This window comes from Galeopterus variegatus, unplaced genomic scaffold (assembly GCF_000696425.1).
Source record: "Galeopterus variegatus unplaced genomic scaffold, G_variegatus-3.0.2 Scaffold10729, whole genome shotgun sequence".
In the NCBI taxonomy this organism is placed as follows: domain Eukaryota; kingdom Metazoa; phylum Chordata; class Mammalia; order Dermoptera; family Cynocephalidae; genus Galeopterus; species Galeopterus variegatus.
Genome location: NW_007736840.1, coordinates 33,524 through 41,090, shown reverse-complemented (window position 1 = coordinate 41,090; position 7,567 = coordinate 33,524). Strand labels below are relative to the sequence as shown.

Here is a 7,567-nt window from a genome sequence, read left to right as displayed (position 1 = left end):
GGCAGAAACTGAAGAAAAGTGATGGAGCTGATGAGGGAAGAGCACGCTCCATTTCATGAGCCTTTAGAAACTGGAATCTGCCCAGCATCCTTTTGGGTCATTACGTCCCACACCCAAGGCCAATATAAGCAACTCCCAATGCTTTAGAATGCTGGGGAAGCAGCGTCCTGGCAAGTCGAAGACCCTTATGAATGGAGTGGTCATGATTACTAAAGGTGACTTGTTCACTTATTCATTCAACAAACAGTCAGGGAATGTCAGCTGCGTGCCTGACTCCGGGTGCTATTCTAAGTGCCAATGGATGGCACCGTAAAGGAAAGAGATGTTTAGCTTCACTCGTGGAATGTGCTTTCTAGAGGGAGACAGATAAACAAATTGACCAAAAATGCTCAAGAATGTATCAGATATTGATAAATGCCACTGAGAAATTAAGCAGGATAATGTTCCCCGGGGAGCCACGTTAGTGGGCAGTCAGGAAGAGGGGACTTTTTTTTTCCCAGTGACCTCTGAACTTTTATTGGCCACCTGTTCCCCAAAGGGCACCCTGCTTCTGTTGCCTCAACGCCTCAGAACTTTGGTGTCACTGGTCTCAGACACCACTTTGCCATCCACCATCCTGCGAGTGGTGGTCTTTTGGATGGTTTGCATCAAGTTGCCACTGCCCAGGGCGTCGGTGAGACTGAAGCCCTCCCCGTTTTCCAGCAGGTGGCAGTAGGTGGTGATCTAAGCCTCCAGCTTGACCCTGATGTTCAGCAGGGCTTCATACTCCTGGGCCTGGCGCTGTCCCTCTGCCCGGGTCTGTGCCAGCTCTGACTCCAAGTGCAGCAGGATCCCATTGAGCTGCTCTATCTGCACGGTGTAGTGGGTCTCCACCTCCTTCAGACTGTTCTCCAAACTGGCCTTCAGATTCCTCAATGAGTCCAGGTCCATCTCCAAGGACTGGACTGGACGCCTCAGCTCCTTAAGCCTCATCTCAGCATCTCCAATCTTGGCAGACTGCAAGGTTATCACTATGGTGTGCTCCTCAGTCAGCTCCAGTACTTGTCCAGCTCCTCTCGGTTCTTCCTGAGCCAGGTGTTCATACTGGGCCTGGATGTCTGCCAAGATCTTGCTGAGGTCTTGAGATTGGGGGGCATCTACTTCCACGGTCAACCCAGAGTTGGTAATCTGGGCTTGTAGGCCTTTTACTTCCTCCTCATGGCTCTTCTTCATGAAGAGCAGCTCCTCCTTGAGAGCCTCAATCTCTGTCTCTAGCTGCAGCCAGGCGACATTGGTGTCATCAATGACCTTGCGGAGCCCATGGATGTCGCTCTCCACAGACTGGCGCATGGCCAGCTCTGTCTCATACTTGACTTTAAAGTCATCAGCAGCAAGACGGGCATTGTCAATCTGCAGAACGATGTGGGCATTACCACGGAATTTGCAAAGATCTGAGCCCTCCGGTCCTCGATGGCCTTGAAGTAATTCCCCAGTCTGTGACCTAGGCCCCTTCTTCTCCAGGTGTTCCCGGATTTTGCTATCCAGCTTCCGATTTTCACTCTCCAGTCTCCTCACTTTGTCAAGGTAGGAGGCCAGGCAGTAGTTCAGGTCTTGCATGGTCTCCTCGCCCTGGATGTTCCCTATTCCCTCCAGGCCCCCAGCCATCCCCGTGGCTGAGCTCCCAGACCCCCAGCTGCCCCAGAAGTTGGTGGAGCAGGACACAGAGATGCAGGAGCCCGAGCCCCCAGCGTCTGCATAGACGCTGGCCATGCTGCTAGCCAGCCGGGCCCAGTGGCTGGACACCTGGACAGAGCCCAGGGACTGGTAGCTGGTGGAGAAGGTGGTGGAGCGGGTGGAGAAGCTCATGCTGTCCAGGGCGGAAGGCGAGAGGCCAGACTCAGGTTCGGACCGCGGGAAGGTCGAAAGGAGGGGGCATCTTAAAGGAGACCGAGGGATGAGAAGGAGCTTTGCCTTGTCAAGACAGGAGGAAGAGCATTTCAGGCAGGGCACAGCCGGGACAAAACCCCGAGGCAGGAACGAGCTCAGAGAGTTCAAGAAACAGGAAAAAGGCCAGCCGGGAAGTAGTGAGTAGGGAAGAAAGAAGTCTAAAGTTTTAGAAAACAACAGAGCACATCTCAGATGGCACTCGCGATGGTTGAACTCGTCTGTGGTTTTCAGTACCTGAAAGATCCCTGTGATCTACACTGAGGGGCTTCGTATGTCCTGGGAGGGAGGGTCTTCAGCTACCCTCTGGTCCAGTGTGTCTCAAACAGAGGTGCTTCCTCTGACAGGAGTAGAAGGAATGAAACCTGCCGACACATGATCTTGGACTTCTAGCATCTAGATCTGTGAGAAAATAAATTTATATTGTTTATATTGTTTACCCTGTCTGAGGTATTGTGTTATGGCAGCCCTTGCAGATTAATATAATGAGCCAACAAGAGTCCAAGGTTTGGGATCAAGATGACAGAACTGACAGTCCCCTGCATCACTTTCCCTCACAACCAACCAATTTACAACTATTAAAAAGCAAAGACTGCCAACCTGGGACCACCAGAGCTCAGCGGAAGAGGAGGGGAGACCTGTGGAGTTTGTGAAGGCAGGAGAAGCTGCAGCAGAGGGAGAAGGGACCACTCCAGCCATACCAAGTCCTAGCCACTTTACGGTTGACCCTGTGAGGTGTAGGAAGAAGCTGTGAAACATGGAGCAAGAGCCAGCAAAAGCCACAGGTGAGCCATTTGTGTAAAGTTGCTTGGAGTCTGCAAGGGAGAAGAGGGCCTTGGAGTGTACCCTACCAGCCCTCATGCCAGCAAGACCACTGACAGGCTTCCTATAGACCCACATAGGAGCGCAGAGCCACAGCTGACTGAAGAAAGGTACCACCCAGAGGCCAGTGAGTCATTGTGAGGGACCTGCTCAGGGCCCACTTCACAGTAAGCATTTGGAGTGCAGGGGGAGGCTGGCTCACTGGGAGAATTTTGGGGTGCAGCATGAGCAGTTGATCTACCTTCCAACTGGCACAGGCCCGCTCAGTAGAGACTGATCAGGGTGATTGAACTGCAGGGGGTGCAGTTTGCTGGAAAGACTCAGTCCCAGGCCAGAATTTCCACACAGCCCAGGTGTAAAGTGGTTAAAAGGCCAACAATTAAAACCTGAGCTGCACAAAGAGCTCTCCAGACAATCAGCAGCAAAGCATCAATTTAGCTGAACCATAGGGCTCAAGTGCTGGTCCCCATAGAAAGTTCCCCCAATTTTGGAATTAACCAAAGGACAATAAATTAATTCCAGTGCAGAGTTTAAGTGGTGGTGGTAGCTAGTAATCCACCAAAAAACAGAAAAAAAAAAAAAACCCCACAGATCAGAGACAAAGCTCCGATTAACCACTAAACATCTAACACCACCAAAGAACACCTATAAAATCTACAAGGTAGCAGTCTCCTCAAATTCCCAGGCATTTGTGTAGACACAAAGATCAAGAAGGAACAGAGAAATAAGACATCAACAAAGGAAACAAAAAGCACCAGCAATGGACCCAGAGGAGCAGCAGATTTATGAAATGTCTGACAGAGAATTCAGAATAACTCTCTTAAGGATGTTCAGGGAGTCACAAGAAAATACAGACAGAAAATTAAATGATATCTGTAAAACAATTCAGGAACAGAACAAGAAGCTTGACAAATTGAAAAAAAATTTTAAAACCAAGTAGAAATTCTAGTAATAAAAAATACATTATCTAAAGTGCAAAACTTGATAGAAAGTTCCAACAGCTGACTTAATCAAATAGAGGAAAGAATCAGTGAGCTTGAAGACACAACATTTGAAATTATCAAATCAGAGGAGGAGAAAGAAAAAAAGAATAAGGAAAAATGAAAGAGAAACAACAAATATGGGACTCCCACAAGTGGAATAACCTCCACATAATTAGCATATCCAAAGAAGAGAAAAAAGGAAGAGATGTTATTCAAGAAAATGAAGGCTGAAAATTTCCCAAGTATGGAGAAAGATGGCACTATCCAGGTACAGGAAGCTCAGAGGTTGCCAATCAAATTCAATCCAGGGAAGAACACTCCAAGGCACATCATAATCAAATTGTCAAAAATAAAAGACAAAGAATACTGAAAGAAGCAAGAGAAAAGAAACACACAATTGTCAGTGGAGCCCCAATACATCTCTCAGTGAATTTCTCAGTAGAAACCCCACAGGCCAGGAGAGAATGGGATGATATATTCAGAGTGCTGAAGGAAAAAGACTGTCAGCCAAGAATTCTATACCTAGCAAAATTAACCTTCAAATATGAAGGAGAAATAAAGTATTTCCCAGACAAACAAAAGGTAAGAGAATTCATCAACACTGGACCTGCATTACAAGAAATGCTAAAGGGGGTTCTTCAGTCTAAAAGAAGATGACACTAAGGAGCGGCAAGAAAACATTTGAAGTTACATAATTCATTAGTAAAGTAAGTTCTCAGATAACCTCAGAATACTCCAATGTCATAAGGGTGGTGAATAAACCACTTACATCCTTAGTACGAAGACTAAAGGACAAACCTAACAAGACACTAACACATACAACAACCATATAAGAGATAGGCAATATTGAAAGATGTAACCTGAAACAAGTGGTCAAAAAGTGGGGGGAATGACACCAAAGCGTAGTGCTGGCTTTGGTGTTTTCTTTTTTCTTAGATATCAAAGTTAAGGTTTTATTAGTCTAAAATAATCTGTTATAACTCTAACATGTTTTTTGTAAGCCTCAGGTTAACCGTAACACAAAAAACTTATGAGGCATACAAAAAGTAAATAGTGAGAAATCAAAATACACTGCTTGAGAAAACCACTCAATTACAAAGGAAGACAGTAAGACTGAAAAAAAGGATCAACAAAACAACCAGAGAAAAAGGTAATAAAGAGGCAGTAACAAGTACTTATATATCAATAACAACTCTAAATCTAAATGGATTAAATGCCCCAATTAAAAGACACAGAGTGGCTCACTGGTTATAAAACAAGAATCAACAACATGCTGTCTGCAAGAAACTCATTTCACCTATAAAGGCACACACCATCTGAAAATCAAGTGCTGGGATAAAGATATTTCACACAAATAGAAAGCACAAAAGAGCAGGAGTAGCTACATTATATAAGATAAAATAGACTTCAAGCCAAGGAAAGTAAAAAAGTATATAAGGAAGGTCATTATATCATGATAAAGGGATCAATTCAACAAGAGGATATAAAAATTCTATGTATATACGCCCAACTCTGGAGCACCCAATTATATAAAGCAATTACTTTTAGACCTAATGGGAAAAATAGACTCCAAAACAATAATATTTGGGGACTTGAACATCCACTTTCAACAAAGGACAGATCATCCAGACAGAAAACTAACCAGGAAACATCAGCAGTATTCTCTATTCTAGGTCAATTTGACATAACAAACATATACGGAACCTTTCATCCATCAGCTGCAGAATACACATTCTTCTCAGAAGCACATGGAACATTCTTTATAACAGACCATATGTTAGGTCACAAAACAAGTCTCAATAAATTTAAAACAATTGAAATCACGTCAACTACCTTGTCCAACCACAACAGAATAAAACTAGAAATGAACAACAAAACAGACACTAGAAACTATACAAATACATGGAAATTAAACAACATGCTCCTAAACAATGAATGGGTCAAAGAAAAAACCAAAAAGGAAATTTAGAAATTCCTGGAGACAAATGAAAATGAAAACACAATATACCAGAACCTTAGAGATATAGTAAAAACAGTTCTAAGAGGGAAGTTTATAGCAATAAATGCTGACACAAAAAAAGAAGACTTCAAATAAACAACCCAATGTTATACCTCAAGGAGTTGGAAAAGCAAGAACAAACCAAACCCCAAATCAGTGGAGGGAGAGAAATAACAAAGATCAGAGCAAAGTAAATGAATTAGAGATTTTTTTTTAAATACAAAAGATTGATGAAACAAAGAGTTGGTTTTTCACGAAGATAAACAAAATTGATAAACCTTTAGCTAGACTAACATAGAAAAAAAAGAAAGGCTCAAATAAATGAAATCATAAATGAAAAAGGAGACATTACAACTGATACCACAGAAATACAAAGGTATCATAAGAGACTACTATGAAAAATTTTATGTGAACAAACCTAGATGAAATGGATAAATTCCTAGACACATACAACTTACCAAGGTTGAATCATGAAGAACTAGAAAACCTAAACAGACCAATAACAAGTGATGAGATTGATGCAGTAATAAGAAGTCTCCCAACAAAGAAAACCCCAGGACGAGATGGCTTTATGGCTGAATTCCACCAAACATTTAAAGAATACTAGTTCTTCTCAAACTCTTCCAAAAAACTGAACAGGAGAAAATACTTCCAAACTCATTCTATGAGGCCAAAATTAACCTCATATCAAAACCAGAAAAGGATACAACAAAAAAAGAAAACTACACACCAATATCCTTAATGAACACAGGTACAAAGATCCTCAACAAAATACTACAACCCACACAGAATCCAGCAATGCATTAAAAAGATCATTTGCCATGATCAAGTGGGATTCATCCCAGGGATGCAAAGATGGCTTCACATATGCAAATCTATAAATGTGATACATCACATCAACAGAATGAAGAAAAAAAGCCATATAATCATTTCTATAGATGCAGAAAAAGTGTTTGATAAAATCCAACACCACTTCATGATAAAAATACTCAATGTACTAGTACTAGGTATAGAAAGAATGTACCTTAACACAATTAAGGCCATAATATACAACAAACCCACAGATAATATCATACTGAATGGACAAAAATTAGAGGCTTTTCCTTTAAGATCTGAAACAAGTCAAGGATGCTTACTTTCCCCACTCATTCAACATAGTACTGGAAGTTCTAGCCAGCTCAGTAAGGCAAGAGAAAGCAAGAAAGGGCATCTAGATTGGAAAGGAGGAAGTCAAACTATCCCTACTTGCAGATGACATGATCATATACATATGAAACTCTAAAAACTCCACCAAAAAATTTCTAGCACTAATAAATGAATTCAGTGTAGTGGCAAGATACAAAATCAACACCCTATACTAATAATGAAATAGCTAAAAAAAAAATCAAGAAAGTAATCCCATTCACAACAGCTACCTAAAAAAATGAAATACATAGGAGTAAATTTAACCAAGGAGGGGAAAGACCTCTACAATGAAAACTATAAAACACTGGTGAAAAAAATTGAAAAGGATAGAAATAAATGGAAAGCTATCCTATGTTCATGGATTGGAAGAATTAACATCATAAAAATGTTCATACTACCCAAAGAAATCTATACATTGAAAACAAGCTCTATCAAAATACCAGTGACATTCTTCAGAGAAATAGAAAAAGACCCAGAAATAAACCCACTCTTACAGCCAACTGATTTACAACAAAGGTGCCAAGAATATACAATGGGCAAAGGACAGCCTCTTCAATAAATGATTTTGGGAAAACCAGATATCCACATGCAAAAGATTGAAACTAGACCCCTGTGTCTCACCATACATAAAAGTCAACTCAAAATGGATCAGAGA

At 41.8% G+C, this 7,567-nt stretch overlaps 1 pseudogene; it reads right to left on the bottom strand.

Moving 5' to 3' along the window:
• Positions 1-558: 558 nt before the first annotated feature.
• Positions 559-1,845, bottom strand: LOC103610189 (annotated as a pseudogene).
• Positions 1,846-7,567: the final 5,722 nt, after the last annotated feature.